The sequence below is a fragment of the Lipotes vexillifer genome, unplaced genomic scaffold, assembly GCF_000442215.2.
Source record: "Lipotes vexillifer unplaced genomic scaffold, Lipotes_vexillifer_v1.1 scaffold1261, whole genome shotgun sequence".
Classification (NCBI taxonomy): Eukaryota; Metazoa; Chordata; class Mammalia; order Artiodactyla; family Lipotidae; genus Lipotes; species Lipotes vexillifer.
The window spans coordinates 1,056,304-1,083,052 of NW_006796548.1; the positions used below are offsets into that span (position 1 = coordinate 1,056,304).

General features: G+C 39.3%; 1 protein-coding gene across 1 annotated transcript in view; it reads left to right on the plus strand.

Moving 5' to 3' along the window:
• Window positions 1-26,749, plus strand: part of ZBTB8A (zinc finger and BTB domain containing 8A) — a 49,747-nt gene that overhangs the window by 679 nt on the left and 22,319 nt on the right. The window contains exon 2 of the mRNA XM_007468683.1: window positions 10,650-10,744. The gene's annotated coding sequence lies outside the window, so the exon portion shown is untranslated. The remainder of the gene's footprint in view (window positions 1-10,649; window positions 10,745-26,749) is intronic.

Sequence of the window (26,749 nt, forward strand, 5' to 3'; positions counted from 1 at the left end):
TGTCTGGAGCCGTCGGGCGCCGCGGACTCCCAGAGGGTCGGCGGCCGGCCGGGCTCGGGCTGCGCGGCGAGTGATGGATGGCCTGCGGGATGGGGCGGCCGAGGTCTGGGGCTTCACCCCTTCGGCCCCGGGCGCTTCCTCGGGAAGGTGGCTGCCTGGGCAGTGGTCCGAGTTTCTCCGTACATCCTTCATCCTTTGGTTTTATATCGTGATGCGACAGATCCGAGCTTAGAATGCAAGGCAGACTTACTATACCTAATAAATATTGTGCTATAATTATTGTTTTATGACGGACCCACACAGACGCACCTCCTACCTATGCAGACGGCATCTTTTTTAAGTTAATAGCGGTTTGGCCCCTTCCCCTTCAGATGCGCTTATTTATTATTGATTGTGTCAGTAGCCAGGCTCTGTATCGTTCAAAGGCGTGTTTTTTTTCCCCTCCCCTTTTTCTTTTTTCCCTTTTAAATTGAGATATCGTAGACGTATAACATCGTGTTAGGTTTAGTCCAAGACGTGTTTGGAAGCGGTAGATTCTCACCTATTGGGCTTTTAAACTACACACGTCAGTGTTACTTCTGTTCTTAATAAACGTTTATATTTGCAGAACTTTAGTCAATGGAGTGCTTTCGCCTATATGAATTATTTCACATAAAACAACCACCCAGTCAGGCTGATGCTTTTTCCACTTTCTAGGTGAGGAAACGCATTAAGCATTTAAGCATTAAGCCAGGTGACTGGTGGCAGCCTTCCAGCGCCCTTGCCTCCTGTTCTTGCTCTTTATTTCCTCCTAAAGTCACCTCCAGAGTCTTTCAGTAAGCAAGTCATATCGCTACCGTGCTCTAAAGACCTTAACTGATCTTTATCAGAAACAAGCCTAAAATCCTCAGCAGAAGAACCAAGGCTCAAACTTCTGTAATCTTCCCCAAGCCTCAGGTATGGTTGGGTTTGTGACACCCCTGGAACAAGAAGAGCCCTTCACTGATAACCGGGGATCAGATATCTTTATTCCTGGGAGCCTCTCTGGCCACACAAGCAGTAAATGGGAAGTGAGAATCTAACCTGCCACCCTTGGCCAAATGGGCATGTTTGGGTTTGGCTGTAAAATGTCAGAAGGAGGCATCATGAGGACCTAGGCTTCTTCCAAGTCATGTAAATTTCCAACCCCATGAAAGACGGCCCTCTGCCAGACTTTATCTCATGGACTTGAAATCACCAGGTCTGCTGTTGATGATTTGAGCCCATGGTTTGTAAGATAGGGTAATACTTGGTCATCCAATATCATTTAAATCTTATTTTCTAGATAAAATGGAATTTACATCTAAGAGGCTCAACCTCTTCAGTGACCTAACTGTATGTTTATAATATTTAAAGGATTTGGTGCAAGCTTTTTGATCCCCTTGAGGGAAGTTTTTGTCACTTCTTTGCTCAGAATTGGTCAGTGGCTCCCCATCTTCAGTGGCTCCCCATCTTACTCAGACCAAAAGCCAAAGGCCCCTAAGTAGTCTACAAAGTCCTACAGGAACTGGTCCCATGATGTCCTACCTGTCTCACAATCTGTCCTTCCTTTCTGACTCCATCTCTCATTGCTTTCCCCAGCCCTCCTTTATGTTCCTACAATCCTCCTTGCCTGCTTCACCTCAGAGCCTTTGCACTTGCCATCCCATCTGCCTGGAACACCCTTCCTCCAGGTGCCCAAATGACTCTCTCTCACCTCCTTTGGTCTTTACTTTAAATACCATCTTCTCATTGAGACTTTCCCAAATATGGTTTTGATTTTCTTAAACACTTTTATACTTAATTCTGAATCTTTCCAGTGTTAAAAGATATTTATCCATACAGTTACCATTGCCAGTTTGCTGAAGTTCCTTATGGCCCAGAGATTTATGCTAAGAAGGCTAATGAGGTTTGTGTTGGTGACCCTGATGGGACACACTAAAGTCTTAGTTAAAAACTATGTGCCTTGGGCTTCCCTGGTGGCGCAGTGGTTGAGAATCTGCCTCAGGGGACATGGGTTCAAGCCCTGGTCTGGGAAGATCCCACATGCCGCGGATCAACTAGCAACGTGAGCCACAATCACTGAGCCTGTGCATCTGGAGCCTGTGCTCTGCAGCAAGAGAGGCCGCGATAGTGAGAGGCCCACGCACCGCGATGAAGAGTGGCCCCCACTTGCCGCAACTAGAGAAAGCCCTCGCACAGAAACGAAGACCCAACACAGCCATAAATAAATAAAATTTTTTTTAAAAAGGCAAAATTCCTTTAAAAAAACAACACAAAACTATGTGCCTTTATAAAGATGGTCTTCTATCCCACAGCCTTAACTGGAGTTACACTCGTTACCTAAATCTTTCGTCTGCTTGTGGAAATTCATGTCTTTTCCTTCTGTCCCAAAGACCTTTGCACTTAATGGTTTCTAAAATATGTATTGTCTTTTTCACCCACCTTTAAAGATCTTTGAACTTGATGGGAATCATTAATTCTTTAATATTCTTAGAACTATTATAGATATTAAACTCTTATAGATATTTTAAATGTTTCAAATTGAATTTGGACTGTCTACATGAACTAGTACAACTAGCTGTTCAACTTATAAGGTCAATCTACTGAAAAGAAAATTTGAAACATATTACCCGTTTCCATGACTTAATCACTTTTTTTTTTTTTTTTGTGGTACGCGGGCCTCTCACTGTTGTGGCCTCTCCCATTGCGGATCACAGGCTCCGACGTGCAGGCTCAGCGGCCATGGCTCACGGGCCTAGCCGCTCTGCGGCATGTGGGATCTTCCCAGACCGGGGCACGAACCCGTGTCCCCTGCATTGGCAGGCGGACTCTCAACCACTGCACCATTAGGAAAGCCCCTTAACCACATATTTTGAGAATAACTTAAACCTTTCCTTGGTGACTCAAGAGTACAATTATGAATGCAGGTTATGTTAATGCTTTGTCGTATTATGAAGTTTTAACTGATCTCAGTTTATAGGACAATTCCTATTTTCTTGCAAAGGTTCCTGTTATCACTTCTGTTATTCACTGTCCTCTGCCTTAATTTAGTTCCTCTCCATTTCTTGCTTTGACAATTGCATCAAGCCTTTAAAATGATCTCGCTGGCCCTGCCTCTCCCACTGTTTCTCTTCCTCCGTGCTGTTTCAGGTTTTCTTCTGGGTATACAAATTGGATCATCATAACAATAATACCTTATATTTATTGAGCCCTAACTTCATGCTAGGTATTGTGCTAGGCATTTTGCATACATTATGGGCAGAAGAAAAGTGCGAGACTTAACGAGTGCTTTGGTTTGGGGTCAGTCAGCCTGAATTCCAGTCTCTGTTCAGCTGCTCATGGTGCAGTCTTGGAGAAGATTTTCTTTTCATTTCTCTGTGCCTCCAATTCTTGATCTATACAATGTGAATCACAGCAGCAGTTACCTCATGAGGCTATTGTGAGGACTGAAATAAGATAACGAGTGTAAAATGCTTAGTACTGTGCCTAGTAAACATTCAAATATTAGCTATTTAGTTTTATTAAGATATAACTTATATACCATAAAATTCATCCTTTGAAAGTGTACAATTCAGTGTTTCTTAGTGTATTCACAAAGTTGTGCAACCATCACTACCCTCTAATTACAGAACATTTTCACCACTGCCTAAAGAAACCCCATATCCATTAATAGTCATTCCCCATTCCTGCATCTCCCTAACCCCCGACAACCACTAACCTACTGTCTGTCTGTTTCATCTGCCGATTCTGGATATTTCATATAAATGAAATCATAAAATATATGGTCTTTAGTGACTTGCTTCTTTCACTTAGCTTGAGGTTTTTAAGGTTCATCCATGTTGTAGCAGGTAATCAGTTCTTCTTTCCTTTTTATGGCTGAATAACATTCCATTGTATAGATCTACCACATTTTGTTTATCCATTTTCCCAAATGTTGATGGACATTTGGGTTGTTTCCACTCTTTCACTATTATGAATAATGCTGCTATAAACATTTGTATGCAAGTTTCTATGGAGACATATTTTCATTTCTCTTGGACATATACCTAGGAGTGGAATTGCAGTGTCCTTTGGTAACTTTGTGTTTAATCATTTAGGAACTGCCAGACTGTTTTCCAAAATGGGTGTACCATTTTACATTCCAGCCAGCAGTACATGAAGGTTCTGATTTCTCGACATCGTGGCCAACACTTGTTGTTTTCGTGTGTGTGTGTGTGTGTGTGTGTGTGTGTGTGTGTGTGTGTTGTAGTCATCCTAGTGGGTGTGAAGTCGTATCTCATGATTTTTACTTGCATTTCCCTAATGACTACTGATGCTAAACATATTTTCATGAGCTTATTGCTGTTTGTCTTAATTTATTTCTTATTGCTGTTAATCTTATTTATCTTAGCTACTATCTTATGTAATCCTCTTAACAGACTTCCTTAGAGCCTCTTAACAGTCAATATCCCCACTTTACAAAAAGGAAACTGATGCTTAGAATTAAGCAACTTGACTAAGTCACATAGCTAGTCATGGGTGGACCAATAACCATGTCACTCTTCTTAAAATCCTTCAAAAGTGCCCCAAGCCTACAAAAGTGGAGGGGCTTCAGGATCTGGCACCTATATACTGTTCTCCGTTCATCTTCCACCGTCCCTCCACAGACCCTGAGTCTCTAGTCATAGCACACTGTTTTTGAAGAGGTCATGCTGTTTAATACCTGTCTGTGCCTTTGCCCTTGGTGTTTCTGTTGAGAATGCCCTTTGTCCTCTTTTTCATGTATGAACTTTTACTCATCCTTCAAGACTCGATGGTTCTGCCTTTTGGAAACTTTTGTGGACATTCCCAGGCAAAGTCATTTGCTTCCTTGGTTTTATAGTTTACTTCTACTAGGAGTATTTTCTTTCTCTCTCTTTCTCTGACTCCCTCTCTCCGCTGATAGACATTGAGTTGTTCTAGAGCACTGATTTTTGACATGTCATCATCTTTGTGTTCCCAGGGCCAGGGATAGCCTGGCATAGAGCAGATGCTCAATAAATAGGTATTGAATGAATACATTTCACATTTCAGTTTGAATATCTGACCTCATGAAAGTAGAATTAAAAGATTTTTTCTTAAAAAAAAGGAAGAGAGGGGCTTCCCTTGCGGCGTAGTGGTTGGGAGTCCGCCTGCCGATGTAGGGGGCGCGGGTTCGTGCCCCGGTCCGGGAGGATCCCACATGTCGCGGAGCAGCTGGGCCCATGAGCCATGGCCGCTGAGCCTGCGCGTCCGGAGCCTGTGCTCCGCAATGGGAGAGGCCACAACAGTGAGAGGCCCTCGTACCGCAAAAAAAAAACAAAAACAAAAAAAACGGAAGAGAAAATATGTATAGCTGTATGAAGTTCAGAACAGTGTAAACCTAACTACCAAATCAAGGATGAAGTTGCTTTCTTTCAATTGTTTTTCTAACCCTTCAGGAAATCTGCACTGCTTTGAGTCCTGGTCTCTCAGCAGCATCTGAACCGTCGAGGGTATAACAAACACCTTTGTTTAGGCTTCAGGTCCTTCTATCTCACTGGCATTGTTGGATAAGGCGCAACACAAGGTTCTTACAATTTCAGAATATTTGGGGGAAGCTTTATTCCAAAATCTACAATATATTTTTTATCATCAGAGGACACTTCTGCAAACCAAACCAGGCCATCATTTTATCTAAGACCTTCTTAATATGTAAATTAGAATAGTATTCTAAGCCTAAACATTAAATTTTAAACTTTGAGATTGCACATCTTATACACATCTCATTCTTATGAAACCTCCTCTGTGATAACATTTTAAAAACAACCTAAGTTGTGAATAACACAACAACCTAATTGTCTGTTAATGGATGAATGGATGAATAAGATGTGATATATATATATTATTATTATATATATATAATATGATTGTATATATACTGGAATAATATTCAGCCATGAGAAAAAAGAAATCCTGTCATTTGTGACAACATGGATGGACCTGGAGGGTTTATTATGCTAAGTGAATTAAGCCAGACAGAGAAACACAGGTACTGCGTGTTATCACTTATATGTGAAATCTGAAAAATGAAAGTCCAATTCATAGAAGCAGAGAGTAGGAAAGTAGTTGTCAGGGACTGGAGGGTAGGGGGAGTAGGGTGAGGTTGGTAAAAAGGCACAAACTTTCAGCTATAAGATGAACAAGGTCTGAGAATCTAATGTATAACATGGTGACTATAGTTGATAACACTGTATTGTATAATTGAAATTTGCTGAGGGAGTAGGACTTAAATGTTCTCACCAAACAACAACAACAACAAAAGATAAATATCTAAGGTGGTGGATGTATTCATTAACTAGATGGGAGGAATCCTTTCACAATATATATGTATACCACAATGTACACTTTAAATATCTTAGAATTTTATTTGTCAGTTATATCTAAATGAAGCTGAAAAAAAACCTAAGTAACAAACACCCTGGTTCATAGAGCATAATTAATGAGGTAACATTTGAAATGGGAAAATGACAACAATTGTTTCTAAAGAATAACTCTTCCACACTGTTGGTGAGACTGTAAATTGGTACAACTACTATGAAGAACAGTATGGAGGTTCCTTAAAAAACTAAAAATAGAACTACCATATGATCCAGCAGTCCCACTCCCAGAGAAAAACATGATCCGAAAGGATACATGCACCCCAATGTACATTGCAGCACTAATTACAGTATCCAAGACATGGAAGCAACCTAAATGTCCATCGACAGAGGAATGGATAGAGAAGATGTGGTACATATATACAATGGAATATTACTCAGCTGTAAAAAAGAATGAAATAATGCCATTTGCAGCTACATGGATGGACATAGAGATTATCCTAGTAAGTGAAGTAAGTCAGACAGACAGAGAAAGACAAATATCATATGATATCACTCATATGTGGAATCTAATTTTTTTTAAAAAGAAACAAATGAATTTATTTACAAAACAGAAACAGACTTAAAGATATCCAAAACAAACTTACGGTTACCAAAGGGGCAATGTGGAGGGTGGGAGGGATGAATCAGAAGCTTGGGATAAACACACACACACTACTATGTATAAGATAGATAACCAACAAGGACCTAGTGTATAGCCCAGGGAACGAACTCTACTCAATATTCTGTGATAACCTATATGAAAAAAGAATCTAAAAATGAATGAATATATGTGTATGTATAACTGAATCACTTTGCTGTACGGCAGAAACTAACACAACATTGTAAATCAACTCTACCTTAGTTGAAAAAAAAGAATAACTCTTCCTTAGGGTGAGGTCTCCAATAACTAATTAATTGACTAGTTAGAGTAGGGGTTTGCTATCCTCAGGTACACTGTGGTTTTGAAATGATCGCTCTCTCTGAGTATACAAATATGGGAACCAGTCAAATTTTTTCTGTGTCCACTTTTGTATAAGTAAGCATTCTTTAGGCTGCAAGAAAATGTGTGGTAATAAAATTCTAAAATGTTTACATTTCTTACTCAGTTAAAGTAGTATTTTAAAGTGGCCTGCATAATTAATAATAGTGATTACTATTATTACTCTAATAATAGCTAACATCTCTCAGGGGCTTGTTATAAGACAGCCACTGTTGTAAGCACTTTACTTAGATTATCTTTTCATTTACTGTGTCGCATAACTCTAGAAGGTATAGGTATTATTACTAGTCCCATTTTACAGATGAAGAAACTAAGGCACAGGGAGGTTAACTTCCCAGGGAGGTTAATGTGTGGCAGAGCCAGAATTTGCACCTAGGCAGTCTGATTCCAGAGCCTGTGCCGGCAAGCACACTGCCCAGTACTGCTGCCCACAGACTAATCACCCTTCTGCTTACATTTTGAGGCAACTGATGTGCCAATATGTCATCTGGGCCTAGTTGCAGGAAAGAGCAACTGCTCTAGCATTTTAATTCGTTTGCAGAATCATTGGAAGGGCTGAGAGGAGTGGGCTCTGTGCTGGGCCTTCAGAAATTATTCCCAGGACCAGACTGCCAAACAGGGCCTCCAAGGGAGGGAATCGGGAGGCCACCACTGGCACTTCTGAGTTCCAGATGACATTGCTTACTGCAATTCAAGGGTCAAGAAATTGCTATTCTGAAACTGCCCCTTAACACCCACCAGCTAGTCACGGCTGTCTCCACCAAACTTGTCTCTCGACAGCCATGAGGCTCTGGACACTGGAATGCTGCAGAAAAACCCAATGTTTCCATAAATGTGCTTGCCAACATTAACAGCCAGAACAGCAGAAAGATGGTTCCCACCTCATTTCTGCCTTCCAAATCTCACAGAAGAACATCTGATAGATGGGCCCCATTTCACATCGGGAAACGTAACTGTAAAGGAGTCTGGGAAATGGTCTTTTTAATTTTCCACAAGGAAGTTAGAAAGGATGCTGGGGGTTAATACACAAATCTACTCTTAACTAATTTTTGCCAGGGTAGAACTTGGTTATCACTAAAACTGACATTTCATCAAGTATGTATAAACTGTTTTGGGTACAGACTATGTTCAGAAGTCAGTTCTCTTAAAAAGCCTCAGAATTAATTTTGCTTTTGCCACTGTACAGACCCAGTACACTGGACAGTGCTAGTTAGTGCTCTTAAGTAGCATTGTTGAAATAGTGACATTAAAGCTATCAAAGTGAATACCCTTTACTAAGTGCCCTCCTCGGGTAGATGAGCTTTTAGGGTCGGGAGGAGTTCTCAAAAGTTATTTGTTTTTTATAAAGCAGAAGCTAGCACACCATTGTAAAGCAATTATACTCCAATAAAGATGTAAAAAAAAAAGTTATTTGTTTTGTTCCTCCAAGTACAGAATCCTAGTTTACCCCTAAATTAGATCCTGTTGTTTTAATTATGGGTATTTCTTAAAATCCTTTTCATAGCCAATTCTATTCTTTGCTGTACTTGAAATGTAAATACATAAAAAGTGTTGATAAACCACTGTAAGAAGTTTGCTGCTTCCCAACTCCATCACCTTTTGCTCTTAGTTTGTTTTTTGTCCCTTTGTTTAAAAAACAAAATTTAGGGGCTTCCCTGGTGGCGCAGTGGTTGAGAATCTGCCTGCTAATTCAGGGGACACGGGTTCGAGCCCTGGTCTGGGAGGATCCCACATGCCACGGAGCAACTAGGCCCATGAGCCACGACTACTGAGCCTGCGCGTCTGGAGCCTGTGCTCCGCAGCAAGAGAGGCCGCGATAGTGAGAGGCCCGCGCACCGCGATGAAGAGTGGCCCCCGCTTGCCACAACTAGAGAAAGCCCTCACATAGAAACGAAGACCCAACACAGCAAAAATTAATTAATAAACTCCTACCCCCAACATCTAAAAAAAAAAAAAGATTAAAAGAAAAATTTTTTTTTAAATCTCCCATTCTTGCCACCTATAAAGACTGTGGGACTTGTTTCTTCTTAAATTAACTCTGCCAATCATAAGAGGAAATCACATGACACTTTATGGAATACTCAGATCATCTTGGCTATTTTCTCTTTTGGTTGCTGTTCAAAAAAATTTTTTTGTAAACTTCTAGGTCAGTGTTTTAAATAGCAGTGTTTTGAATGGTTTAAGTTGCCAGAATTTAGACCTCCTCATGAGTGGATAGCTGATGCATTTGTTTTACTAACTAAAGTATATTTGAGCAGTTCTCTTTTCTCTGGTGGTGTTTTCAGGATGCTCATTTAAAAGTTATTTCATTTTGTTTTCTTCTGTATACATACCTCCATGTATTTTTAAAATTTTCTGTAAGTATATAATACTTTTATAATCAGAAAAAAATTATTTTAAAAAGTGATTTCATTAATTTAGTCAAAATTATTTTGGTGGGAATTCTTAGCTTAATTCATTGATTTAAAAAGCATTAAATTCATTTTTCCACTGCCTATGGACATAAAGCTTTAACAGTCACTACATTAACAAAACTTCATGGTCAATGAACAAAATAGTTGAACAGATTTTTTTTTTTTTTGGTAATGAAAAAGGTTTGGAATATAGTAGAAACTGAAACATTTTTAATACATGTTGTTGCAGCTCCTCTCGCAAATTGTGGTACACTGTAGTACAATCTGGCAAATTGAATGATAGATCTGGGTGACTGCAGTGCGGCTTTCTGAACATATGTAGTAGGACTTTTTTCCCCCACTTCCCTCTTAACCATAGAGTTTTAAAGAAATGTTTAACTTTTCAAGTTGAATCTTTAAAGCTATTCTGTTTGGTTTTCTTGCAAATCATATTGATGCCACTTGCAGGAAAAGAGTGATAGAACATATGTTGCTGTCTTGGTATTTCATCTAGTGGCCTGCATTTGAGTAGCTGTTGTTTTAAGAAGTTTATCTTATTCTCAAAGTTAAAAAGTATGTTTGCTTTCAGTTTGCCATAATATATTTTAAATTTGGAAATCTTTTCTTGCAGATTTTAATTTTAAGGTTTGGGTTATAAATAGGTAGATAGATAGGTGGATAAGATTCCCGTCAGCTAATATTCTGTGCCAGATGATCTATTTTTATATGCTAAAAAATGATACCTGATAAATGCTCCCATATAATTTATTTGAATAAATATTTATTATGTACCTTAGCAGATGTTTCTGTCTCTTATTACAAAAGTTCATTGTAAATAGCTCTTTTCTGTCTCTACAGGACTATCCTTCATACACAGACTTGGAATCTTCCCTTTTTTTACTCCATTCAATCAACTTAGCAGGGTTTCAAGAGCAGCGTTTATAAATTTCCAGGTATGAAAAATTTTAATTCTTGATGTTATACCCGACTTAAATATATAGATAAAAAGTAGAGTTTTGCAATTATAGATTTTATGTATCGGAGTATGGGTTTATTGCTTGAAAAGTCACTGTATAAAACATTCAACATTCTGATTTTCTTGCCCAGGTCTCCCTGTTCACTTATGGCTAAGTTTTTAATTCATTGCCTATCTTGTGTATGTATTTCTTCCATTCTGCTTTAATCAAAGACTCAAATTTACATAAGAGCTGGAGTTTATCTAGACCAATACCCTCAATTTGCAGAGAAGGAAATGAAACTTAGAAAGGGCAAGTTACTTGTCCATGGACATATAGCTAATTTAGTGTTAGAACTAGTGTCAGAACTCTGATCTCCCAGCTCTCCCCGAGACAGTGTTCAAGGAGTATAGCTCATCAGTTACATCCTGCAGCTTTGGAGTCACTGTCTGGGTTAATATCTGCCCACCCCCCACTTTTTTTTTTGGCCTTGCTGTGGCTTATGGGATTTTAGTTCCCCAGACAGGGATTGAACCTTGGCTGTCAGCAGTGAGAGCACAGAGTCCTAGGGAGTCCTAACCATTGGACCGCCAGGGGATTCCCCGGGTTAATACCCTTTTCTGTAAAATGGGGCTAGCAATACCATCTACCTGGTAGGTTGTTTTGTGTCGGGATTCAGGAGACAGTGCACATTGCTACTATTATTGCTGTGGCCCTTTCATTTCTCACCATGTTGATCCCTTCACTGCTTCTTAAAGCTCCTCACCCTCCGTGTACATGTCACATGCTCTCCTGATTCTCCCTGTAATTCTCTGTCTGTAACTCTGGCTTCTCTTCCGCATTCTGCTCCACGGTCGGCACAGTCCTGGTTCTCACCTCAGCCCGGATTTCCTCTGAGCCCCTTCATCTCTATTTGCAAATATCTCCCACATCTCCACCTTCAAGTCTGACTTCCCCTCTTAAACTTCAGACTAGCATTTCCAGTGGCCCTCTGGCCACGGCTACCTGATTTCCCACTCACATCAAACACCGTGTACTTAAAACCTAAGTCATTGCTTTTTCTCTAACCTGGCTTTCTTCCTCCTGGCTTCCTAATTTCTGTTAGTGATACTACTAAACACCTATGTTTTTAAAATCGCTGTGCTCTCTTTATGTCTCTCTAATCTTCCACAGCCAATTACAAGTCGTGGTACACTTTGGTACAGTTAGGCAAATCGAATAAGAATTATAAGAGCTCTGGGGACTACTGTGGGGCTTTCTGAAAATATGTAGTAAGATTTTTCAATCAGCCAGCAAGACCCATGGATTTACTTCCCATTCAAGACATTTGTATCTTTTCCTTCCTTCGCATTCCTGTCATCATCACTGTGTTCAGACCAGTAAGCAGATTGACAATTGCAATAGTGTAGCTGTTTGTTCATCTGGCAGTAGCTTGGTTGTTCTCTGTCTCTCTCTGTCTCTCTCTTTCTCTCTCTCTCTTTCTCCCAAGAAATACAACCTCTTAACATTTCATAATAGAATGTCATCTTGTCACTTGTTCATGTAGCACATGAATCTTGACTTAAGTAGACACAGAATATCATTACTCTGAGAGCTCCCAAGATATCTTAATCTTGAATTACAACCTAGATCTGGCTAAATATGAGACTGATAGTTAATATTTCACCCACTTGTTTGACACACTTTAAAATTTTTATTTTTGAGTATATATTCATGTGATTCAAAACTCAAAATATTGGGACTTCCCTGGTGGCGCAGTGGTTAAGAATCTGCCTGCCAATGCAGCGGACACGGGTTCGAGCCCTGGTCTGGGAAGATTCCCACATGCCGCAGAGCAACTAAGCCCATGCGCCACAACTACTGAGCCTGCGCTCTAGAGCCCGTGAGCCACAACTACTGAGCCCATGTGCCACAACTACTGAGCCCGTGTGCCACAACTGCTGAAGTCCACGTGCCTAGAGCCTGTGCTCTGAAACAAGAGAAGCCACCACAATGAGAAGCCCGTGCACCGCAATGAAGAGTAGCCCTTGCTGCAACTAAAGAAAGCCTGCGTGCAGCAGCAAAGACCCAACGTAGCCAAAAATAAATAAATAATTTTAAAAAATTAAAAAAAAACTCAAAATATTAAAAAAGTATACCATATAAAGTCTCCCTTCCAGCTTTACCTCTGTCTCCCAGGCAAGGTCTCCCACCTTGCCTCCAACTGGCAACCATCATCCTGGGTTTCTTGTTAATCCTTCCAGAGTTTCTGCTGTTTTCCCTTGTATTTTGTGTGTGTATACACACACACACACACACACACACACACATATACTCTGTTCCTTGCTTTTTAAATTTTTTAAATTATTTTTTAAATTTATTTTTTTGGCTGCGTTGGGTCTTAGTTGTGGCACGTGGGGTCTTCGTTGAGGTGTGCGGGATCTTTCGTTGCGGTGTGGGCTCTTTGTTGTGGCATGCGATTTTTCTCTCTCTAGTTGTGATGCATGGGCTCCGGGGTGCATGGGCTCTATAGTTTGCAGCAGGCCGGCTCTCTCGTTGAGGTGTGCAAGTTCAGTTGTTGCAGCACACGGGCTTAGTTGCCCCTCGGCATGTGGGATTTTAGTTCCCCGACCAGGGATCGAACCCGCATCCCCTGCATTGGAAGGCGGATTCTTTACCACTGGACCACCAGGGAAGTCCCTGTTCCTTCCCTTTTTTAAAAAAAACTTAACTATGTGTATCATGTATCATATGTGTCATGTATGTATCATAGCCATCTTTCCATCTGACTGTCCTCCCCTACTGACGGACATTTTTCTAGTCTTTTGCTATTCCGAACAGTGTTGCAGTGAATAACTATGTACATGTGTCACTTTGATCATGTACCAGTATACCTGTAGGATAAATTCCCAGAAGTGAAATTGCTTGGTCAGAGAATATATGCATTCATAATTTTGAGAACTGTTGCCAAATTGCCTGCCATGGGGTCATACCAATTTATATTCTTGCCAGTAAAGATTGAAAGTGCCTGCTTTCCCACTGTCTTATCAATATTATCAAATGTTTGGATTTTTTTGCTCATTTGAGAGAGGAAAAATGAAACATCAGTGTAGTTTTATTTTTTATTTTTTCACATCTTTACTGGAGTATAATTGCTTTACAATGTTGTGTTAGAGTATAGTTTTAATTTGCATTTATATTTTTATGGCTGAGGTTGAACATCCTTTCATATGATAAGGGACATTTGTATTTCTTTTTCTGTGAACTATCCTTTGTCTTATTTTATCTTAGGTTACTGTGCCAATTTCTTAGAAGCTTGGTGTATATTATGGAGATTGCCCTTTCTCTAATAGACGTTTTTGCCATGTTGTTATTTGTCTTTTGCCTTTTTGTGATTTTTTTTGCCATACAGAATTTTGTTTTATCTTTATGTAATTAAATGTATCAATCTTTTCTTTTATGGCTTTTGTATTTTGAGTCATGGTTATAAAGGCCTTTCCCACTTTGAGTTTATAAATCTTCCAGATGTTCTCTTAGCACTTTTATGGCCTTATTTTCACACTTAAGTCTTTGATCCATATGTAATTTATCCTGGTATGCGATAGGAGGTGAAAATCCAGCTTAATTTCTTTTTCCAGAAGGCTAAAAACTGTCCCAGTGCCACATAGTAAGTTGCTCATCTTTTTATTGTTCATCATATATTAAATTCCCGCATATACTGGGGTACATTTCTGGATTTCCTAGTATACTCCACTGGTCTGTCCTTCTCTCTCTTTCTTTTTAAATTTATTTATTTATTTATTTATTTTTGGCTGTGTTGGGTCTTCATTGTGGTGCGCGGGCTTCTCACTGTCGTGGCTTCTCCTATTGTGGAGCACGGGCTCTAGGCGTGCAGCCTTCAGTAGTTGTGGCATGTGGGCTCAGTAGTTGTGGCTTGCGGGCTCTAGAGCTCAGGCTCAGTAGTTGTGGCGCATGGACGGACCTAGTTGCTCCACGGCATGTAGGATCTTCCCGGACCAGGGCTCGAACCCATGTCCCTTGCATTGGCAGGCGGATTCTCAACCACCACGCCACCAGGGAAGCCCTGAATGAATACTCTTTTTGTTTGTGGTAATTTTACAGTTGATTCTGTTGTATTTTCCAGGTATACAATCATCTTATCTGAAAACAATGGTAATTTTACCTCCTACTTTCCAGTGTTCCTTTCTGTAGTTTCCTTCTCAAGTCTAATTGCATTGGCTAATGTCTCCAGAACAGTGTTAAATAATATGTAGTGGTAATAGAGGGCATCCTTGTTCTGTTGCTGACTTTACTGGGATGCTTCTATTAAGATGCTGAGTTTGGGGCTAAAATAGATATATTTTATCACCAAAAAACTTTTAATAGATTGTAGATCAGACTCTGTGCCATAAAATGGGGATTAAAAAAAGATGAGTATGACTCTACCTGCCTTCAAAGAGTTTACAGGAAAAGACAGACACAAAAATTAGTGTGATATGTGTTACAGTAAAGTTATGTATAGTACACAGTGGGGACACAAAAAAAGGTGATAGCTAATCAGCTTGAACCCCATGTCAAGATAAAATTCCAAAGGACAGTGTACTCAAAGCATATTAGCTTAACTTGCCTTTGAAATGTTTTTGTTGAATTAATTATTGTATGTCCTTGACTTTATTTTATTTTTAGTTTTAAAATATTTATTTATTTATTTAGGCCGCACTGGGTCTTAGTTGCAGCACACGGGATCTTCACTGGGGCATGCAGGATTTTCAGTTGCGGCACATGAGCTCTTAGTTGCGGCATGCAGACTTCTTGGTTGTGGCATGTGGACTTCTTAGTTGTGGCATACATGCGGGATCTAGCTCCCGACCAGGGCTCGAACCCAGGCCCCCTGCATTGGGAACGCAAGTCTTACTGGACCACCAGGGAAGTCCCAGGACGTCCTTGACTTTAGAGGCAACATATAGGGAAAGTCATGTAAAGAACCTTTGTTAGTTCAGGACTTTCCTGGTGGTGCAGTGGTTAAGAACCCGCATACCACTGCAGGGGACACAGCTTCGAGCCCTGTTACGGGAAGATCCCACATGCTGCGGAGCAGCTAAGCCCGTGTGCCACAACTACTGAGCCTGCGCTCTAGAGCCTGTGAGCCACAGCTACTAAGCCCACCTGCCACAACTACTGAAGCCCATGTGCTTAGAGCCCGTGCCCCACAACAAGAGAAGCCACCGCAATGAGAAGCCCGCGCAATGCAACGAAGAGTTGCCCCCGCTCATCGCAGGTAGAGGAAGCCCACACACAGCAACGAAGACCCAGTGCAACCAAAAATAAATAAATAAATAAATTTATTTAAAAAAAAAAAAGAACCATTGTTAGTTCAGTAAGGACACTGGTGAAGATATTTATTGAATGTCTACCACATCCCAAACGTTAAACTAAGGTTCGGCATACACATAGACATGGTCTCTCATATGGATATTATTCAATACAGTGTAGCAGGGAAACATACATCAGAATAGGCAAATAAAATGCATTCTAGCACTTGCCATGGCATACATGTATACAGTACAATGGGGCATGGAGGAAATAGCAATTAACATGAGCCCAGAGGGGACTTCCCTGGTGGTCCAATGGTTAAGACTCCACGGTTCCAATGCAGGAGTCACGGGTTTGATCCCTGGTCAGGGAACTAAGATCCCATATGCCACGTGGCATGGCCAAAAAACAAACAAACAAAAACATGAGCCCAGGGAAGTCAAGAAAAGCTTCCCAAAGGATGCTCTGTTTGAGCTGACTGAATGAAGAGTGAGAGTTTCTCAGACAGAGGAGTGGTTTTATTGTAGCACAGGAACAATATGTACAAAAGCTTGGCAGCATGAAAGGTATAGCGTGCCTGGGAATGGCATATAGCTTAAGAGTGGGAGGTGAGGTAGCTGGTAGGAGATGAGAGTGCAGAGATTGGCAGAAGCTGGGTCGTAAAGGGTACTAAATCCATTCTTAGTAATATGGACTTTATCTAGTAGGCAGGAAGGAGCCACTAAAGAATTCTAAACAGGAGAATCTGGAAAGATAACATACTTCAGGGTGGATTGAAGGGAGAAAGATAAAAGGCAAGGAGACCAATTAGGAAGTTTATTGTATTAGTCCAAATATTCCCTATAATGAAATTTTATATCCTCATAATAATTCACATACAAATTCCTCCTAAAAGTTAGTGCCAGGACAATGCTCATTTCTACTGGGCAAATGATGTGAGCGCTATGTAAATTGTTTGTGTTTCTCTGTTTTTTGCTTTTGCCGTGGATTCTAGGACAAATGGTGCTAAATGTCAACCTACAGAAACCATCTCATCTCCATTTAAAATTTCTAATTTCTATTGTAAAATATGTTTCATATATATGTATTTAAAACTACTTTAAATCACTTTAAAAAGGATGTATGATCCTTTTGGAAAATATAGACAAATATAAAGAAAAAATATAAATTCCTGAAGTCATCTAGCCCCACCTCTCCCCAAGTGTATTCACCCTAAGTCAATGACATTCTGTCTCTACCTCAACTGCAAATAGAACTTGTTACTTTGCAAGGGGGAAAATTCTGTTGTTGAACAGCTTAACCCAGTATTTCTCAAAAAAAAATTATTTTTACCAAAACCCACAGTAAGAAATACTACATTTTACATCTTGACCCAATACACACATACCTGGGATTCTGCTTATTAATCTCTCTCTCTATCTGAAACAAAAAATTCATATAAGAATTCTTACTATTTGCAATAAGCTCTACTATTTTAAATTCTATTTTGTGTTCTTGAAAATCCTAACTAAACTGATTTCAAAACCCACTAATGGCCTGAGACAAGCAGTATAATAACCATCGACTTAAAACTTTCCAAACCTTAGTTTGCTTGCATATAAATATGAAGGCACTAGATCAAGACACCTGAGTTCAAAAAAATCCCATCAAGTTCTCATTTTTAAGAAACTGTTCTTTATACTGAGTTAACATCTGTCCCCCTTTAGTCCTATCCATCCGTCCTTCTTGCTTTTCGAACTACACTGAACATTTATTCAACAAATATGACTGAGCATCTGTGTGCCGGACATGCTCTGTGCGAGGGATGCTGAGGTGAACAAAACAGTCAACTCTTTTGGAACTTTCGTTCTAGTGATCAGTCCAGAGGACTAGTCTACTGGAGCTGCTAAAAGAATAATTCTATTTCCTCTTCCACATAATTGTCCTTCAATATTGGAAGACAGCTATCATGTTTCCTTTTAATCCTCTCCCCTGGTTTCTAAACAGTGCCACATATGACATAGTTTCTATGACAACAGCTATTAAGCCCTAGTGATCAACTGAAACTTCCCACACTAAAGATGGATTTGTCAAGATAACCTCTGATAGTGATACTGAAGCAAAAATTTGTATAAAGTTGGGGAGCAAGTTATGTGAAGATCTGGGTGAAGAGTGTTCCCGACACAAGGGCCATCAGGAGTGCATTGGCACATTGGGAAACATCAAAACCAATAAGGTTAGAGCTAGGGGCAGGTAGAGGGAGGAAGGGAAATCTTGCAGCCCTTTTAGATGAGGGTAAAGATTTTGGCATTCTTTCTGAGAGGGAAAACGTTGGAAGTTTTGAGTAGAGGAATGATATGACCTGACTTACATTTTAGCAGATCCCTCTGGTAAAAGCAGAGAACAGAAAGGAAGCTAAGGCAGTAGTCTGTTTATTCAAGTGTTCTTTTATGATCCTCATTACAGAGTTTTATCATCTTCTTCATAAAGTTTCTGCATATTTCTTGTTAAAATATTTAATTTTCACTATTTTGCAAGAAGAACCTTCCATTGCATCTGATAACTAGCTACTCATTTTTTGTGTATTCACTTTGTGTATTTTATAACTGGGATATCTTCCCAAATTCTCTTGTTTCTAAGGAGTTTTTTAAAATTGACTTTATTAAGGTATAATTTACATACAATAAAATGTACCGGTTTTAAGTGTACAAGTTCAGTGGGTTTTGATATGTATTCATGTGTAACAATCAGCATAAATAAGATATAGAACATTTCTATCACCCAGAACTTCCGTCCTATCTTTTTTTTCTCATGCCTTTTTTTTTTTAATGGTTTTGTGCGAGGGCTTTCTCTAGTTGTGGCAAGCGGGGGCCACTCTTCATCGTGGTGTGCGGGCCTCTCACTATTGTGGCCTCTCTTGTTGCAGAGCACAGGCTCCAGACGCGCAGGCTCAGTAGTTGTGGCTCACGGGCCTAGTTGCTCCGTGGCATGTGGGATCTTCCCAGACCAGGGCTCGAACCCGTGTCCCCTGCATTAGCAGGCAGATTCTCAACCACTGCACCACCAGGGAAGCCCTCCTCATGCCTTTTTGAAGTAAACGCCTCTGTCTCACTCTCAGCCCCTGGCAATTGTCAATCTCCTTTCTGTCACTCTAGATTAATTTTGCCTCTTTCTAGAATTTCATGTGACTGGAATCACACAGTTTGTACTGTTTTGTGTCTGGCTTCTTTTTCTGAGGCTAATGCTTTTGAGATTCATTCATGTCATTGTGTGTAGCAGAGGTTTGTTCCTTCCTGTTGCTCACTACTATTCCATGGTATGGATGTACCACAATTTATCTATTCACCAGTTGATGGACATTTCTTTCTAGATTAGGGCTAGTATGAATGAAGCTGCTTTGAAGATTCTTGTATTGATACAAGTCTCTTTGTGGACATGTTTTCATTTCTCTTGGGTAAATACTTAGGAATGGAATTCTTGGGTCCTAGAGTAGGTTTAACTTTATTGGAACTGCTAAACAGTTTTCCAAAGTGATTGATTGTACCATTTTACATCCCCACCAGTAGTGTATGAGATCCACTTTCTCCACATCCTTGTCAACACTTGGTACTGTCAGTCTTTTTAGTTTTAGCCATTACAGTGGGTGTGTAATGACCTTTCATTGTTCATTGTGTAAAACCACAATTTGTATTTCCCTAATGATTAATGATGTTGAAATTTTTTCATGTGCTAATTTGTATATCTTTAGTGAAATATCTGTTCAAATCATTTGCCAATGAGTTGTTTGTCCTATTATTCAGTTTTTTGAAGTCCTTATATATTCTAGATACAAGTCTTTTGTCAGATATATGTATTGCAAATATTTTATCCTAGTTCATGGCTGGGCTTTTTATTTCCTTAATGGTATCTTTCAAAGAGCAGAGTTTGTCAAATTTTTCTTTACGGTCTGTGCTTTTTGTGTCCTAAGAAATCTTTGCCTACCCCAAGGTCCTAAAGATTTTTCTCTTATGTTTTCTTCTAGAAATTTAACTTTCACATTGAGTTCTATGATCCATTTTGAGTGAAAATTTGTATCAATATGTGGTGTAAAGTAAGGGTCAAGGTTTATTTTTTTCCTGTAATCGATATACAGTTGTTCTGGCACCATTTGTTTGAAAATATTACTCCCCCTATTGAATTACTGTGTCACCTTTGTAAAAACAATTGATGAAATGAGCCTTACTTAAAAACATTGATTGATAAAATATTTGCATGTCTTTTTCTGACTCTATTCTATTCCATTAATCTGTTGTATAGAGTGTTCTATAAATGTCAGTTTGGCCAGGTTGGTTGATAGTGCTGATCAGGTGTTTTACATCCATATTGATTTTTCTATCTATTCCTTCTACCAATTACTGAGAGAGGAGTGTTGAAATATACAATAATAATTATGAATTTCAGTATTTCTTTTTTCACTTCTGCCAGTTTTTGCTTTATGTATTTTAAAGCTGTGTTATATGCTTTTTTACCTTTATTTACTTTAACATTTGTATCTTTAGATTTAAAGTGTGTTTCTTGTAGACAGCATATATTTGAGTCATCAATTTTATCCAGTCTGACAATCTCCTTTTTAAATGCAGTTCAGAATATTTTCATTGATATAATTATCAATATAGTTGGATTTAAGTGTACCGTCTTGCTATTTGTTTTCTATTTATGCCATCTCTGTTGTTCCTCTTACCCTTTTTTCCTGCCTCAATAAAAGAATATTAAGTAATTTTCAGTATTCTATTTTATCCCCACTGTTGGCTTATTAGCTTAATGTCTTTGTTTTATATTTAACAGTTGCTCCAAGAGTTGTAATATGCATTTTCCCTTATTATTATCACATATTGTACCACTTCATATATAGCACAGGTTAGCAGACTACAGACTTCAGGCCAAATGGGGATTACTCCCTGCTTTTGTAAGTAAAGTTTTATTGGAATACAATCACAGCCATTCACTTACGTGTTGTTTATGGCATATTTTTATGCTACAGTGGCAGAGTTGAGTAGTTGCAACAAAGACCACTAGCCTGCAAAGTCTAAAATATTTACTATCTGACCTTTTACAGAAAAGGTTTGTCAACCTCTGATGTATATAGTGTAAGGACCTTATAACTGTGTATTTATGTTTCTCCTCTTTGCTTCAAATATTTTTTCTGCCCCCACCTTTTCTGGAACGTCAATTACAAATATATTAGACCAATTTGATATTGTTTAACATGTCACTAAGACTCTGTTTATTTTTTGTCAGTTCTTTTAACAAACTTTAGTTGGGATAATTTCCATTGCTATGTCTTCACATTCATGGATTATTCTTGTGCAGTTTATAATATCTGCCACTAAGCCCATCTACCGAATTTTTAATTTCAGATATTGTATATTTCTAGATTTTTTTGATTATTTTTATATCTTGTCTTTCTCTCAATATATTCATATTTTTCTTCAAATTTTAAATTAAACTTAAAATTTTTAAATATAAAATTTTATTAAGTGTATTAACTCTTTTTTACATCCTTGTTTACTAAGTCTAGCATCTCTTTCATTCCTGGATCTGTTTCCATTGACCAATTTTTTTCTGATTTTAAGGTGACTTTTTTTGCTTTTTCACATGTCTAGTGATTTTTTTTTTTTTTTTTTTTTTTTTTTTTGCGGTACGCGGGCCTCTCACTGTTGCGGCCTCTCCTGTTGCGAAGCACAGGCTCTGGACGCACAGGCTCAGCGGCCATGGCTCACGGGCCCAGCCGCTCCGCGGCACGTGGGATCCTCCTGGACCGGGGCACGAACCCGTGTCCCCTGCATCGGCAGGTGGACTCTGAACCACTGCGCCACCAGGGAAGCCCTAGTGATTTTTGATGGAATGGTGAACATTATAATTATATGCTTTTGAGTATCTGAATTTTGTTGTTTTCCTTCAAAGACTTTTGAATTTTGGTTTATGTGTTAGTTAAGTTGCAGGTGAATCAGCTTGATGATTTTGAAGCTTGTTTTTGAACTTTGGGGCAGTTCTAGAGTCATCTTTACTGTTGAGTTAGGTTAGTCCTTCTACTAAGGTGTTTCTCTTCTGGGGTCTCTAGTAAATGTCCTAGGTGTTCAGGGAAGAATCTTTATCCTGACTGGTCAAAACTTAATTGTCTCTTAACCCTGTGTGAGCTCTGGGAATTTTTCTGCTCACAGTTCCCCATTTGTTTTTCAGCTGAACTCTTGTAGTTTAACCTTACACATTTGTAGATTAGTGTTCAGCACAGACTCTAGAATACTCCTGTGCAGATTTATTGATCTCTTTGCCTGTGTAGTTGCCTCCTCTGGTACTTTGCCCCACAGCTATCAGGCACCTCAGCCTTCTTGAACACCACCTCTGTCTATTCAATCCAGTTTGATTTCCCCTCCCTGTATCAAAATCCAGAAAGCCAAAGTGATAATAGGCTGCCTCATTTGATTCCTTTTCTTGGAGATCACAGTCTCACTTGCCCTGTTTTCATTGTCCGAAGACAATTTTTTCATGTATTTTGTCCAAAGACAATTTTTTCATGTACTTTGTCCAGTTTTCTAATTGTTTATAGCAGAAGGCCAAGTCTAGTGCCAGTTACTCCAACATGACAAAAGCCCAAGAATTTTACTTTATTTTATTTTATTTTTTTAATTTTTATTTATTTGTTTATTTTTGGCTGCATTGAGTCTTCGTTGCTGTGCATGGGCTTTCTCTAGTTGCGGAGAGCAGGGACTTCGTTGCAGTGTGCGGGCTTCTCATCATGGGGGCTTCTCCTGTTGCAGAGCACAAGCTCTTGGTGCAGGGGCTTCAGTAGTTGTGGCTCGTGGGCTCAGTAGTTGTAGCTTATGGGCTCTAGAGCGCAGGCTCAGTAGTTGTGGCGCACGGGCTTAGTTGCTCCACGGCATGTGGGATCTTCCCGGACCAGGGCTTGAACCCATGTCCCCTGCATTGGCAGGCAGATTCTTAACCACTGCGCCATCAGGGAAGCCCAGAATTTTACTTTAGAAAATAGTTTTCTAATTTTACTTTTGCATTTAAAGATATATAATATCTGCAATAACAATAACCATTTCATCTTTTCCAATATTCATATTTTAATTATATTGCCTAATTCATTGACTCGTAATTCCAGGACAATGTTAAATAATAGTATTGATATTTTCCTGGTATTTTTCCCCAAGGGTAGAAGGGAAGCATTTTAAAGAGATAATATCCAGAGTTAATGAAAGTGTTGGGGGAAAAGGGCACTGTCATTTCATGTTGGTAAAGACTTAAATTGATATAGTGTTTTGGGAAGGTAATCTGTCTGTACTCACAAAGCAACTCTCCTTCTAGGAATCAAATTATTTCACAAGTGCTCAAGGATCTGTGTGCAAAGGTACTCATTGCAGCATTATTTATAATAGCAAATAATTGTAAAGTCATGACGTACTACTGTGCTTCAGATTAGAATAGAGGAATTATTAGATTTTAACTGATAGAATATGATAGTAAAAGATTGGGTATTGATTTCATGCTTCTTTAGCAATATTCCCAGATGTCCTGTTTCGGCAATTGTATGATATAACCTTGAGTATATTCTACCTCTGTTAGCATAGTATCCCTGGTTTGTCTGTATTCCAGACACTTGGGCATATAAGGATTCAGCAAAAGCTGGATCTTTGGGCCTATAATGAGAATGTGAAGGCCCCAATCTCTAGCCAACTGCTTTTTTAGTCTTTTTTATGAAATAATTTCTGGGAAGTTTGGGATTTCAAAGCCTACTATTAGCTAGAACCTAGATTATTTTAAACATGAAAGAAATTTCATTATAGACGTAACTCCTTGAGCACTAATTTATTATAGTGCTTTTCATCTCTGTATATGTTCATATTTATAAATTTGATACAGTACTGAATTGTGGTTAATGCATTTAAAAAATAACCGCTCAGCCAGTCAATACAGTTAGCACTAAAGAGAGCTGATTTAGCAGATGGTATGTTCCTGAGTTTGAGAGCCCTCACTAATCTATTTGTGTTTCTATGCCACAGTCTCACTTTCTGTCATAATTTCATGTTCTGCCGAATGATTTTGACCCGTAATAACTTATCACAAGTGTTAAAGCTAAAGTTACCGTAAGAGTACTAAACAAAAATACTACTTTGGATGTTAAAATCGATACTTTACGGTGGTTCAAACCAGGGAAACACTTTTAAAAAACTGATCAGCTGTTAATTAGAGATTGGTGGCAGACTTCTGACATCATGAGAGCTATCATAGGAATTACTGTAGCCTGAGAAGAAATGACTCACAACTATCTGAATGAACAAAGTTGGAAGAAACTTTGCCTGGAGGCATACCAGGATTTCAGGGAATATGAAGGGAAAAAATACCTGCAAAATAGCAACACCAGAAACTATGCTTTAGTGATATGATGACCTTAATTTGCACTGATTTATTAACGTTCCCATTTATAGAAATATGTTCTCCCTGCTAAATAGAGTATTCTTGAATGGGCTATCGCTGCAGGCTTGGAGAGTGTTACAAATTATTAATAAATGACTCTTGGTCACACATGATAGAAATCCAACTTAAATTTAAGCAGAAAAGGAAATTTATTGGCTCACATAACTAAAAATCCAGAAGGAGCACTGTTTTTAGGCACAGCTGGATTCAGGTATTAAAATAATATCATCAGGACTCTCTCTGAAACAGTTTTATCTCGTTTTCTTCTGTGTTAGCATAGTTCTTAGGCGGGCTTTCCCAGTTGTTGAAGGTAACTTTTTGCAGTTCTAGGTTCATGCGATCCTTAAGGTCCATGCCCTTGCATAGTGAGACCTTTATTCCCTAGCTTCCATAACACACTCAGACTGACGAGTCTAGTCCATATGTCCATGGAGTCAGGGAGGCAAAGGGATGAACAGCATCACCAAATTTTGGAAGGCAGTTCCCAAAAGAAAAAGAAGAATCCTATGCTGAGGAAGAGAAAGGGGTCCTGTGCAGGCAAAGGATAACAGAGGTCCAACTGTAATTAGAGAAATGGAAGGAGGCTCATGTAAAAAGTACACAGGAAATATTATGGGTGAAATGATTTGATGCCTGTGATTTTATTTAAAAATATTCTGGGTGGAAAATGGAGGCAGATACAAGACACAAAATTAGCAAAATCGATCAGTGTTAAAGCTGGGTAATAAATACACAAGTATTTTTAAAATTTTGCTTAAATAAGTTAATGACAAAAAACAATGCACCAACAATAACAACAACAAATAAATGCAGTTTCTGTTGACTATGGTTGTTTGTAAGAAGTAGAAGTTAAGAGAGAAGCTGAGAGGGAAGGTAATATCATTTGTCCAGGAGGGCAAGTCTCAGGATAGATCCTTTTTTAAAATTTATCTGTTTTAGGGACTAGAAATGTTACCAGTCAGGGTCTCCTCAGGGAAACAGAAACCACTCTGGGTATTTCAAAGAGAAGAAATTTAATATATGAAATTGCTTCCAAAAGTTTAAGAAGGGCTGGAATAGCAAAAGGAAAAAAATGGGGCTAGGGGAGCTAGAAGAACTTCAATCATAGGGACTTCCCTGGTGGTCCAGTGGGTGAGACTCTACGCTCCCAATGCAGGGGGCCCAGGTTCGATAGCTGGTCAGGGAACTAGATCCCGCATGCTGCAACTAAGAGTCCACATGCCGCAACTAAGAAGTTTGCGCACCGCAACTAAGACCTGGAGCAGCCAAAATAAATTAAATAAATAAATATTTTAAAACAACAACAGAAAAGAATTCCAATCATAGATCAGAAGCTGCTGTGCCCCTGAGCTAGAGCTCTCAAGTCTGTGCTGGCTGCTGTGCAGTTGGAGTTGCTGTCACAGTCGTTCTGGATCTGCCGGAGAGGTACCACTTCTATCAGAGAGGGAAAGTCCAAAGGTTGGAAAGTCTACTGGAGTCCAGAATCACCTGCTCCTGCTGCCGCTACACCAACAGCCAGCAGCCACCAGAAATTGCTGCATTTTCACTGCCCAAAGCAGGAAACATTTTTCCTTTTACTGATCTGTTGGCGCCTCCTACTGATAGACTCTAACAGGAAGCTAGCTGCAAGGATGGAAGCCTGGGAAATGTCATTTGCAGAATTCCAATTACATCAGTAGAGAGTAGAGTAGAGCGTGGCAGGTGTTGAACTGAGAGACAACAGGTAAATGACCAATATAGTCCACCCTCTTTGGCTACATGGCATCCACATATACCACTCTTCCCATATTTAAAATTCTAAACAAGTTCACGAGTCTGCTTTCCAGTATGCAACCATCCTTCATACAAACAATGACACCATCATCGTTTCCCCAAAATGGGTGATGTTCATTCTTCTTTTAGTGGAAGCATGCAATGTTTCCCTGGTGGCAACATTCCTATTTTGAGAGATAAGATCTCTGTAGGGACAGAAAGCAAGAATTCTGTAAGTGGGCTGTTAGAGGTAAAAGTGAAAGGAGGCACTGCCACTTTCATCCCTTGATTTCTAGAAGTGAGTATTCTAGTTATGGAAATAATAGCATCTATATTGGTCAGTGGCTAAAATTATATACCACATCCATTTGAATAGCACCCCGATCTCTCAGGGTATCATCTCTCTTATGGGGCCATAATGGACTATTCAGTTGGTTATTCCACCGTTTTATCAGATAAGCTGCTTCTGGGTGATGGAGTATACAGCAAGCTTCATGGTGGCTAGGGAAAAAGGCTGGC